Here is a 13,040-nt window from a genome sequence, read left to right on the forward strand (position 1 = left end):
TGCCCCCTGAACCTCTAAAGGGAAGTCTCTAAATAACTTGTTAACCCTTATAGACTGCCCCAACAGACTCAGTACAGTAACCTCACTTGTAGAGCTCTAAACCAATATCCCCAAGTTTTCAGACATAGTACAGACTATATAGGAGTAAGTGGATCTTATATCTTTCAATGTAATATAAGGTACATCATGAATAAGGAATGTACCCGTGATGACGTCCGAAGCATATCCATCCTCTCGGCGATGTGCAGCATATACTAGAGTCGACTGCCTCGCCTCAGTCTATCCAGCACCTCTGCTCGGTGCTTTCTGCCCACGGCCCATGCCATTACCACCCCTAGCCTAACCACGGCCTCTCAGTGGCTGTTGTACTACTCTCTGTGGCTGTGCATTACCAGTACCCTGAGCTTGCATCTGATCAGCCCTCAATGGACACTCCCTGATACGGTAACCCAATGATCTACACCTCAGACATGCCCCAGTCCTCCTCCAACGCCACTCTAGTGGCGTCTACCACAATCAACACATGGTTGCTGTCCAGTAGCAGTAACAGGGGGTCCAACTCTAACTGGCCCATCAGCTATGGCCTTTTTCTTAGGCCTATGCACAGAACTTGAGGGTTTCAAATCCCTATTATTCCTTCCTCTCTCTCTATTGCGTTTTTGGCACTCAGTGCGCTTAACCTCCTTGGTGATCTTCGCCTTTTCAACCAAGGCAGAAAAATCTCACTCCCTCTGCGGAGCTATCAGAACCCTCAAGTTATCCTGAGGCTATCCTTAAAGCTGACACATTGCTCGTAGTCAGATGCCACTGTTCGATCTCCCTGTGTTAAATTCAGAAACTCCCTCCTACGGGCGTCCACATAACTGGCTCCCACATATTTCCCCTAGAAGACGGTCTTAAAGAACTCCCAGGTCAGGCATTTGGGCTGAGTGCCCTCATTAACAGTAAACCACCACTGATAAGCCTCATCCCTTAACAGTGAGACTGCACCCTGAAATTTCTGCTCGAGGGTGCAATCCAGGACATCCATGTTCCTATCTGTAGCCTCAATCCAGTACTCGGACACATTAGGGGCGACTACAGTAACACCCTTGAATAACTCAGCTCCATTAGACTAGAGTTGTTCTGTAATCGAACCTCGGCCCCCAGATCCAATATTGGGCCCAGCGACCCTCTCTAAAATTTTGAGCATAGCCTGGGACAATACGTCGTCCCCAGCCATGTGATCTTGAGACCCAGTCTCAGAAGTGGGCGACAATGGCATCTCATTCGTATCCAAATTTAATAGGCTGCCCAATGACGAGGACTCAGCTCAAGCCCTTCTACGGCCTCTATCTCAGCCTCTAGTACCCCGTCCGCGGATACCTCGTGTGCTCATATCTAATCAAATTTATCTGTATTAAAAGTTTTGTGAATCAGTTACAGTTCTAGTGTTTATTAACAAATATTTTATGTAAAACATTACCAGAAGTTCAAAGTTTGTTTTCGTTTGTCGCAGTCGCTAGTAGTATACTATAGTTTCAGTTTAACTATAGTTTTCAGTATGTACTAACTAGAGTATTTTCACAGTATACTAACTATAGTAGTTTCAAAATAGCATAACATTTTCAATTAAAGCATATATCAGTTTCAGAATACTTACAGTATCGGCGCTGGAGACTCTGTGTACCACATACTCAGTAGAAACATTTCAAATAATTTGAAAACCAATTCTTCAAAGACCAAATTTAAAACCCATAATCCACAGCCGATTTTTACAACCTGGCTTTGATACCACTAAATGTAACACACCAAACCTGGCCTAGACGTTATTGTAATGGCCTAAATTCAAAGTTCTCGGAACAGTGGTTTCGTAATCATAGATTCGATTTAAAGAGAAATTTATTTCAATATTTTTGCTTGAAAATTGATATGATAGGAAAATCATATGAAAATATTGATAGAAAAATTTTACCGATTTAGTGATTAGATAGAAAAAGAAATTATTGAAGAAATTGGGTAAAAACAAGGTATCGAGACCTCTATCTCTTAAAATCGAGTCAAAATAATTTTATAAATATTTATGAAATGTTATTGATGTGGTTTTAAAATTTCGTTAGGAAATTTTAATGTTTGGGTAGTCAATTAAATGAAAAGGACTAAATTGTAATAAGTGCAAAAGTTGCTAGAATGATTAAATAGCTTAAGAGTCTAATGAGAAAGGATTTAAAAGGCAATTAGACCCAAAATTTATTTGGGCTGGATGGAAAAGGTATGAAATCAGCAGAAAAATTGATAAATTAAGGGTAAAATTGGAATATTGCAAAATTAACTAAATAAAGCTAGGACTAAATAGGAAATATCTAGATTTCTCTTCATTTCTCTTCAATTCCAGCAGCTAAAAACACCATAGGAGGGTTCTCTAAGCTGGTATTTCATAATTTTTTCACCAAGTGAGTTCATCCTTTCCTTTTTCTTGAAATTTTTGTTTTTCTAAGACTTTTACAACTGGGTCCTACTATTAAATTCATTAGTTTTTGATTTCATGGATGAAATTGAAAGTCACCATGATTGATTTCTGTAATTTTATGATGAAATAGAATGAAATTAAAGCTTTAATTTGTTTATGAGATGATTTTATTAGGTAATTTCAATAGAAATTGATTTTTAGGACCTAATTGCGAAAATGCTTGGAATTAAAGTCTATTGCTGAAATTCTGATTCCTAAAGGTTTTAAACTAGTTTAAGGTGATATAATAAAATTTTAATTGAGAAAAATCAGCTCAATTAAGAGGCTAATTGAGTAGGGACGAAATTATCATTTATTAAAAGCTTAGGGGAAAAATGGTAATAAACAACTTGCACAAAAACAGTTTGGACAGCAGCAGTAGACTAACTTTGAAAAATCACCATAAATTGTAGAAATCGAATTAGAAAATGAACAAAATATTGAATTAAATATTATTGAGTCTAGTTTCTCATAGAAGAATAGTGTAAGCAATGGATTTGTAAATTTTGAGATATAATGAATTTTGTGAGATAAGGTCAGAATGAATTCGGGTTTCCCTGTTCTGAATTTGAAAAATCATAAAAAAATGAATAAAAATAATTAGGGGCTTAAATTTATATGTATAGAATCCTGAATGAGTCTATTTTTAATAGAAACAAACGATAACATCATTTGAATTCTGTATGAATAGATAATTAATTTTTAGTGAAGAAGGGTCAGAACTGTCAGACAGCAGAACAGGGGTGACTTTAAAGAATAAACTGTACTTATTGGCTAAACCAAAAATTCTGAAAATTTTATGGTAAAAAGATAATGAGTCTAGTTTCAGGGAAAATTATTGGATTCTAATTTGGAGTTCTTTAGCTCAAGATAAAAATAATTTAGTGACTATGACTCAAGTAGACAGCTTTGAGTAAACTATAAATAATAGTTGAATTATAGTGAATGTTGCATATGAACATGAAATGTATTAAATTGATAATTAAATTTATTTATTTAGATTCGGAAGATTCAAATACGAAGCTAGATCGAGGAAAGGAAAAAGTTCGGGATTAGTAGATTTTTATTATTTACAAACAAGTATCAAGGTAAGTTCATGTAACTTGAATTATATTCTTAAATGCTTGAAATGCATGTTTTTGATATGAATATGATTGAATGTTCATTATATGAAATTTATGAAACATTGATATATTTGAAAAAAAAAAAGGAAGAAATCCCGGTTGAATGAAAGGAAATTTCGATAGATCTCTGAAAAGGAATTGACGGTAAAAAGGATCTAGCCCGGACGGGTGATCCTAACCTGATATAGCCCTCCCGAAGAATATGTGGAAAATGGATTTATCCTGGACGGGTAATCCGAATCAGGGTCTGAATTTAGCCTGGACTGGTAATTCAGATCCAAGCTCATTAGAGTAATTGTCATTGCAGGGGATTTAGCCTGGACTGGTAATCCCGACAATACTCTATGAGTTTGTATTGCAGGGGAGTTAGCCTGGATTGGTAATCCCGCTGCAAGGTTGAGGTTCGCGGGAGTGTGCTCTCTGAAATGGAAATGTGCACACATGAATATGAATTGACGGACCGGAAATGTACACTAAATGTGTACCTTTGAAAATCCATCGAAATTCCGATAAATTCAACGGGATAAATATGGAAAAATAACAAGGAAATGGAAATCATGGTATTGATGAGCTCATCAATCATGGTATATATATATTATTGACACATGGAAATTATTGTACTAACTTGAATGTTGAGTTTGTGCATATTAGGGTAATAATGCATTGAATGGATATATAAATGTTTATTGTATTGTATTGAAAATATTAGGTAAGTATAATTCTTGTTACATGAGCTTACTAAGCACAAAGTGCTTACCCCGTTTCCTTTTCCCTGTTTTGTAGTGTTAAGAGCTCAGAAGTCGGATTTGGTCGGAGACACATCACACTATCAACCTCAGGATTTCAGTATATAAAGAAACTTTATTTTGGAAATCAATGGCATGTATAAGCTAACAAAGTAAACGTTAACGTGAAATGAATGTAAAGTTAGCCATTAGTATGGTTAACAAACCTGGTTTTAGGTATGTGATGGCGTTATCTTATAAATATGCATGAATTTATCTTGAAAATATGTTGAATTGGTTTGGTTGATGTGGATTGGTCTCGATTTAATATTGCAGGGAAGGTTAGATATTTATAAAGGGGCTATATTGAATATAAAAAAATTTAATTCATAAACTCTGGTAATGCCTCGTACCCTATTCCGGCAATGAATACGGGTAGGGGTATTACATTTATAGCCGAATCTGGCGATGTCACATGATAGTGTGTTTGAAAACTAAATTATTACAATATCATTTCCATGTTATTACCTATCTTTATCTCTTACTAGTTCTAAAGAGAATTGTTTTACTTATTTAAAACATTTGCTTTAAAACATTTCTCATTGCGAAAGCTTTTAAAACAAAACAGTTTAAGTAATCGTGAGTTTAGAAAATACGTTAGCTTTTTGAAAACCGAACTTCCTACGACTAGTAGTTATAATTCCAGCAAAAAATAAATAAAAACCAACTTTAAGCAAAAGTCCCAAGAGTCCTCAAATTACATCCCAATAATAATAAAACCCTAAAATATAAATTAAAAACATAAAGTCTAAAAACTGTGGTCATCGTCGAGTCCTCCGTCGCACCGATCCGTCTAGGCCTGGGCATTACCTGTGCACATTAAACAGAAAGGGGTGAGTTTACGTAAACTCAATGTGTAATCCCATAGAAAACAAACAATAGTAGACACAGTGCACAGTCAAATATAGTTTTGGGCCTAAGCCCCTTTCAGTATCAGTAATAGTTTGGGCCTTAGCCCATCTCAATACAATATCAATATGCAGTAAGGCCTTAGCCCATCACAGTATCAGTATACATTAGGGCCTTAGCCCATCACAGTATCAGTAGCAATCATGCAGTATTCAGTAACAAAGTCCTACCCAACTAGCCTCTACACACCATCTTTGTCCAACCCTACAGTCCATGTGGGGATTAAATCAACCCACTCATCCCTACACTTCAGGCAGTACCAAATGTGACACAAAACAGTAATTTTTAGCTGAGCTGCTAGTATATTAGGCTTAAGAGCCTTTCAATAACTTCTTCCAAATATAATCAACCCAACCTCATGATTGCAACATACAAATCATGACATGCTATTTCATGATATCAGTACATATAACCAGTTCAGTATACATGCATACTATCATCATGCTCAATATATATAAATCAAACAGTCAGTTCACACAATTACGGATCTAAGTGATGCTTACCGACCCTACAATAGGTTTAAAATTAACTTGGGCGACCTGTGCAACCTTAGCAATTAATTCAATTAAAATGGGCTCGCATGCCCATGTGGCCTGCCCATGTGGACCCACACGACCCAATTTGGCCTTGGTAGTCACATGACTGTCACTTGCGCGCATGGCCTAGCCTCGTCGATCACAAGGCCGTGTGGTTGCACACGGCCTACCACACGGGCAACCACACGCTTGTGTGGCCTCGACAGTGGGGTTTTCAGCTTTCGCCAAAACTCTATTTTCTACGTTTCGGGTACACACCTGTATCGTTTTTGATGCAAAAGCAACTCCAAGCAATTCCAAACCTATAATTGACCAAAATACTACTCAGTTAATCACTTAACTGACGAATTAAAACCAACCTGAGCGGGTTACTCAACTATTAAGCGATTGAAACTTACCCCCAACGCTTCAAATCGATTTGCTTTTGAAGTAGTACCAGAAGAGTCTCGATCCTAGCAAAATATGTTGTGCAAACATCAAAATAACCCTTAGTCAGAAACTTAACATTCTCAACTACAACCACATAAAATCACTTGCCGAAGTTGTCCACGAAATGCCAAAATAAGGAACAAAAGTGCAATTGCAGTCGGGATGGGAGCAAAATCGAAAGAAAATAAGAAGATAAGGGTAGGTTTCAGCAAAAGAGAGAGGAAAACCCAATGGAAAAACTAGTAGAGTTTTTAGAGAGAAACAAATGTAAAAAATATGAGTACTTACAGAATGATAGCAGTTAATCGTGGAACGACACAAAATTAACTGGAAAGAAGTTGAAGGGAAAAAGAATGGGAGAGCATAAGAATTTTGGCAGCAAGGAAAAATATTGGAAAAGGAAAACGACAGCAAAAAGGGAGAAGAGGAGAAAAGAAAATAAAAAAATTTATTTTTGGAGAAAAGAAAAGGAAAAGAAAATATGAATAGAATCCCGATAACCACCCTGAAATCCCTTAATTCACTCCTAAATTCTCTCCATCAAACTTCCACTACTCAGATTTCCAATACAACTCAAACTCTCAGCCACCAAACCGAGCAAAAATAATATTCCTTACTCACGCAGGGATTCGAACGTAGGACCATCAGCAAGCCAACACACTGCTTAACAACCAGACCAGTAGGCCCATTCTAATATAAGCATATCAACAATTAAATAAAAGCCTATTGACCAAAGATTGGGCTTTATTCATAAAAATACCAAAATTTTCCCAAGTCATGGCTTGAACTTGGGACCTCTCACACACACCCAGAACACTTAATCACTGAAGCAGATCTCAATTGTGTCACACATTCGCAAAAAAAAATTTAAATTTTGAGCTGTTACAAATCTTAACTAGATTTTAACTCCTAGAGCTCATTTTTCTCAAAATGACATGTGTTGTAGTTGCTCTTTCATAGTTGCATCAAGTTTGGATCCTTTCTCATTTAGTGGGGAGTCTTTCTTTTGAAGTTTCTTCAAAAGCTTTTGGTTCTTCTATTTCAACATAGAGATTTATTTAGTAAGTTTCACATTTAGCGGATTTAGCATTGTCCTGTAAGTGTCTATGAAATCTTTAGTGGATTTAGCATCACTGTAACTCCCTAAAAATCCCGAACTTTTTTTTCAGTTATGATAAAAGGTGTGCTTAATATTCCTAGTTAAGTGTTATTTATGTGATAATAGGCCTTGGTAAAGCTATGAGTTCAAACTTTGGGGTGAAGGAAATTATAGTTTAATAATTAAAAGAGCCTTGATGGCAAGTAGTTTGGGTTTTTAAATAAATGAAGGAGGAATTGGACACAAGGATTCTTGTGTTAGAGTGGCAAGTAGGTCACATGTGGGGCTTAGAGGTGGTGTCACATGCATTGCAAGGAGGTTTGGGGTCCGAATCCCTCCTTGCTCAAAAAAAAGATTTATTTTTGCTTAATAAATGGCCAGTAGTGGCATTGGATGTGAACTCTAAAGGGAGTGATCAGAGGAGAAATTTAAGAAAGGGATTAAAGAGTTATCAGGGAGAAAAGTTAGGAGATGAGGGGTGTAGAGAAGTGGATCCGAATTGGGAATTTAGGGATAGGTAAATTCGAATATAGTATATATAGGTGCCGATTTTGGGAATTCAAGGCTAATGCCGAATTCTTCATTTCTTTTTACCGAAAACACTTTTCTTTTCAAATATCTAAAATCCAAAATCCCTTATTCTTTCTCTTTTAGTTTGTACCGAGTTCTTCCCTTCCTTTCTCATCAAACTCTTTTCTTTCTCACTCCTAGTTACTTTCTCTAAATCCGAATATCTTTTGGCCAAAATCCTATTGTGCTGCCACTTTTTTTTCAACGTTGGCCGATCGATTCTTGTGTAAGTGCTTTACTTTCTTTTAGTTGGTCTTTCTAGTACCAATTTCTTCTCTCCCTCACTCTTTCTAAATTGATTTTGGTAGGGGATTAGTATCAAATCTCGAATTTTAGATCTCTGTCGAATTGCTCCTTAGGGGTTTTAGGGTTTTGGGTAAGTATTCCTCTTTTATTGCTTAAGGTTGGTTGAATGGTCATGGACGATTTAAGAGTGACTTAAGATGATTTGCGAGTCACTTGTGTTTAGTTCTTAATGTTTAAGGTTGATGTAGATTTAAGAAATACTCGTGATTAGTGATCAAGGAAGGGCTGTTAAGGCTTGTCGTTCAAGGTAAGGCAAAGGTGAGATTTTCGATTTTTGGTGATTGTATTTAATAAGTGTGTAATTAATCGTTGAGTGACATCATCGGTAGGTTCATGGCTAAGGATATCGCTGCACGTTTTAGTACCAAGTGTATACATACACTGCACACACACCCTAGACCGGTAAATCCCGAATTACCGAAAAGACTGAAGTTTGGCTACAATAGTCTTGCGAGTGCGCGAACACTTGTAAGGGGGAAAACTGATAGGTTATCAGAGGCCCCATGAGCGATTCCATGGACTTGGGTCGTGTATTGGCCAACTAGGCAGAATGGGCTAAATGGGCCCGATGGGCTATAGGGCCCATAATAGGCAAAATTGGCAATTTGATACTATGTGATAAAGAATTATATGATTGCATGACTATGAATGTGATTGGGCCTGACGAGCCATATGAAAGTTTTCGAAACCAGTTTAAATCGAGTTTTGGAAAATGGGAATCGACTGTAAGAAAAACAAAAACGAGAGTTGCCACCAATCTTTTTAGGTGTTATTAGATCACCTTATAAAATGTTTTGTTTTAAAACATTAATTTTGGTCTACGAAAGTCGAGAAAACAGATTCGGGAGTCAGTTACGTACGAGGAAGGGTTAGCACCCTCGTAATGCCCAAAAATTGGTACCTAATTGATTATCAAGTGTCTTTAATGTCGGAAATTTGAAAGTTTTAATATGCAAACCTCTTTTAATTAGAATGTCTCAATTTTGAAAATTAAGGCTCACTTATTTCAAACGAGTCAAAACATCACATCCAGTAAGTTAGGACGCAACATTTTAAAACCTTCGAAACTAAGCTCGTCTTTCGAAAATTTCTATCTCGAAACAACAAAACGCCATATCCAGTAAGTTATGACACTATGTTTTGAAATCTCGAAATAATTGTTTAAGTTTTGAAAACTCAAAATCACTTAGAAGGGTGCTTGACTATTCGAATTCAACGAGAAAAGTCGCAACCCAGTAAGTTAGGGCACTACCTTTCTCGAAGTTTCCAAACATCAAGCATTGCCTTTTATTTTTTTTTAAAAAAACCTTGGAATATTATTTTAAATGACGCTTTAGAATGACATATTAATGCATCATGAAGCATAGATGTACAAAATATTCTAACATTTCCATACAAACATAAATAATATCATTAAGACAACTAAATAACATGAACATACGTTTAATGAAAAAAATCATACTAGGGTAAATATAAGATAATAAACAAATAAAAACATGAGTAAACTAAAATAAAAACATAATACATGCAAAAATTATACAACAATATATATCATAAAATAGCACATAAAAGAAATAATTAAACATAGCATATAAAAAAAATGAAACTATGCACAAATAAGATAAATGACATAAACTAAAAAAATGAATAAATAGAACATTTACAAATTATAAAAATATAATGCAATAGTTCAAAATACATGAAATGATAATATAATATATATACATGCATAGAAAATATATATTTGAAAATAAACTATATAAAAAGGTTAAATATTATAATATATAAAATGAATAATCAAATGTATAAAAGATAGGAATAAATATACATATTTGAAAAATGAAGAAATTAAAATAAAAAAAAAGGTTGAAAAACTAAGATAGACGAAGAATAAAATAAGAACAAACCACATAGAGTAAGAACGCAAGAGGGAGAGAAATTTGAGTGAATGCTCTCAAGAATTCTTATTGCTTCCCAAAACTCAAGTCCTTTACAATGAAGGGAGAGGCCTCTATTTATAGTTGAGCCTCTCCAAATCCAATGGTACAGATCAATTACATCAACGGTTAAGATTAAAGGATATCTACAAATTAAATCTCCAAGATTACAATATCATATCTTCAAGATTGCATATCATATCTAAGATTGCATATCATATCTAAGATTGTATCATATCTAAGATTGCATATCATATCTAAGATTGCATATCCCTAAAGATTATATTTCCATATGAGTCAAGCTTATATATGAACCTTAAATCTTTTCAAGTAATAGGCCATTCCGATTGGGCCAAATTATATTTGTAAATCTGGACTGAACTTGGACTTTTTTTGGGTTTATTATTTTTGTTTTTGGACTTATTTCTGGGCCCGGGAAAAATTGAGTGTCTACAAAAGTGATTAGGCCTAATGGGCCATATGAATGTGATTGGGCCCGATGGGCCATATGAATGAGATTGGGCCTGAAGGGGCCAAATGAATAAGTATGGATCTAGTAGTGTTTAGTAAGGGGTTGTGGACCCAGTTTTTGGTAACTACTCAATCAGGCATAAAACTTACATAATTAATTAATTGCGACCGTGGACGAGTCATAAGGTTAAGGTGCGGCAATGGGTATATGCATGTCTAGGATTGGATTTAGGGAGAGCTTGGTACTTAAGCGGTCTTGATGACTCACCTCCTCTTCTTTGGAATCCTATCTGGTGCATGGTATCTATTCACTTAAGCCAATGAGAACTTGTTAACGGGCTAAGGTAAGTAATAAATCCATAATAAAAAGAAATTACTGAAAATGCCCCTATGTGTGGAATGTAAGATTTACGGATGTTACATGTATACTTGCTGCTTTCATATGATATTCTATTTAGGTTGCATATAGGTTGGGAATTATAGAACGGAGGAAGTATATGAGGATCGCATGGTTGGTTGACGATCGTGGATCCACTGATGGATATTTAGCCCTATATTTGGTTAGCAGCTTGCTGCAATAAAGGTAGTACCACAACCGGGCTACCATTGAAGTGTACCGGATGGGTGGGTCAATATTTATATCCCCACATGGTGTGTATCAGGGGATGGAGATGGTGTGTAGCGGTTGGATGGATGAGATCCGTGCATATTTGATTACTTTACATATGTTCTGATATTGAATTGGGTTGAGGCCCAAAAAGACTTGCTATTGCATACTTTTCTATTTGCCGAGGGTTGTGCACACTGAATTTTCGAAAACTCACCCCTCTTTTATTTTTCTCAAGTAATCCTCAGTAGGTGGTTCGACAGTTGGAGGGACTCCGAGGTGGCCAGCTAGCAAGATGACTTGGACTTGTTTTTTAAGCTTATAATTTCTAGTATTTATAGTTATTTCAGTCTGAAATGTAATAAGGCCTTTCCTCTGGTTATTATTCAAATTAGGATTATATTTATTATTATGCCTTATATTTGCTAGAAGTAGAACATGGTTTTCTTAAAACCATAACTGTTTTTAAATACTACGTTTCCACAACTCGATTTTTAAATGACAATTTTTCAAAGATCATCAGTTTTAAATAAAGCTTCCGCAACTGAAAAGAGATTTTACAAAGTAATTATTATCATACAAGAAGGAATAGTTTTTTTTATACACCTCGTTTTGAAAGTGATCGCATGATTTTGTGTGATAAGTTTTATAAATTTATAATTAATCATTCTTGAAACTAACTATTATCACGATGTAGGCAAGTGTACCTATCGAACAATAGTATAGTTTTAGCAAGATTGGATTGTTGAACCCAAAGGAACTAAAAGTACTATTTATGACTGTCTTTTTATTATCCAGCCTAAAAATAAGGTGGTTTTGTTTTAACTAACTAATTAAATAATCTAAGAATTCACAGAGAATGGAATTGGGGGATTACTTTTGGGAAACAATTGAATTAAGACAATACCTAAGGAAAAATCCACCTAGACTGTACTTGTTATTCTGGCTCCGAATCGGACGATTTATTCATTTAACTTGTTCCGTAGAGATCCCTAAGTTATGTTATTATCCATATTCAAGACTAATAACGTCTAATCCCTAGATTGAATAATTAAGACTTTTCTCTAATTAACACTCTAGGGTTGCATTAACTCGATCTATGGATCCCCCTATTAGGTTTCACCCTAAGCCGATAAAATCTTGTCACCCTATCTCTAGGCACGCAATCAACTCCGCTTAATTATGACAAATGTACTCTTAGACAGGATCTATTCCTCCCCTGAATAAGAGCTTATCTTGAATCAGTATCCTAGGATATCAAAACAAGAATTAAGAACACATAATTAAGAACAAGTTAAATATTTATCATACAATTCAGAAAATAATAACAAGATTTGTCTTAGGTTTCATTCCCCTTAGGTATTTAGGGGATTTAGTTCATAACTAAAAAGGAAAACATCTTAGAAGAATAACGAATACAAAACATAAAGAAAACCCAAAACTCCTGAAGTGAAATTGAAGGGAGATCTTCAGTCTTGATGATGAATTCGGCTTCTGAGATGGGTCAATCGACTTCCTTCGAGTAATTCCTTCCTTCCTCCTTGTGTCTCTCCCTTTTCTTCCTCCTCTAGGGTGTATTTATAGGCTTTAGAATGCCTAAAAACCCTCAAAATTAGCCTTTTTCGAATTGGACTAAACTTCGGCTCGATAGGGACACGCCTGTGTGACACGCCCGTGTGAATCGTGCTTCGAATCTACCAAATTGACACGGCCGTGTGGTTTACCCGTGTGAGGAAGTCCGGGCCATGTTGATTTCGTATTTTGGCCCATTTTCTCCGT

Source organism: Gossypium hirsutum, chromosome A05, assembly GCF_007990345.1.
Source record: "Gossypium hirsutum isolate 1008001.06 chromosome A05, Gossypium_hirsutum_v2.1, whole genome shotgun sequence".
Classification (NCBI taxonomy): Eukaryota; Viridiplantae; Streptophyta; class Magnoliopsida; order Malvales; family Malvaceae; genus Gossypium; species Gossypium hirsutum.